The following is a 766-nucleotide window of genomic DNA, read 5'->3' as shown; positions in this document are numbered from 1 at the left end:
AACCAGCGGGGGTACCGCCCTCTCCGCTGGTCCGCTTCTGCTATTGGGTGTAACCAGTGATTGGCATTATATCCCACCAATGGCAATAGCGCAGCTGAGCGTTGGATTTCAGTGACGGGGAGGGATGATCACGTGATTAGTAGCCCAGCTGTTAAACCGACAAAGCTCGAGCACAGCAGCTTGTGGGTGACGTAGACACCGTGCACGTGAGGGAAGATCCCAGTCAGGGTAACCCGTGTGTGACGTCAGGCGCGTGGGGGGGGGTGCACCTGTGTGACGTCACCTGTGGGGGAGCGCTCGTATTTAAAAACACCTGAATGGACGTTTCTGATGATTTCAGTGGGACAACAACATTAATCCCGGGTTTCATCACTGAATCCAGTGTTGTGAGATGTAAAGTCCCCTGTTATGTGTCCGGCTGTGCCGTGTTGTTGGTGGAGTGGGCAGCGTGGTGTTTGTCTCCATTCGGGTCACAACACCAGAATTGCCAGCGGGGTCCACACACAGTGTATTAGTCAACAGAAAACCTCCCGTCCCTGCAGTCTCTGTCTCCTGGTAAACTCAACACCCTGTCCATGTGGACCATAGACACCCCTTCCTCACCCGCTCCGTTTTTATTCAAATATTTCCCCCATTCCATCTCAGTTCTGAAGGAAGGTTCAAGGGGAAACGTCGACTGTTGACTCTTTTCATAGTCATAGTCATACTTTTTTGATCTCGAGGGAAATTGGTTTTCGTTACAGTTGCACCAACCAATAATAGAGTA

Source organism: Mobula hypostoma, unplaced genomic scaffold, assembly GCF_963921235.1.
Source record: "Mobula hypostoma unplaced genomic scaffold, sMobHyp1.1 scaffold_139, whole genome shotgun sequence".
In the NCBI taxonomy this organism is placed as follows: domain Eukaryota; kingdom Metazoa; phylum Chordata; class Chondrichthyes; order Myliobatiformes; family Myliobatidae; genus Mobula; species Mobula hypostoma.
The sequence above is the reverse complement of the archived record's forward strand: the minus strand, read 5'-3'. Positions refer to the sequence as shown.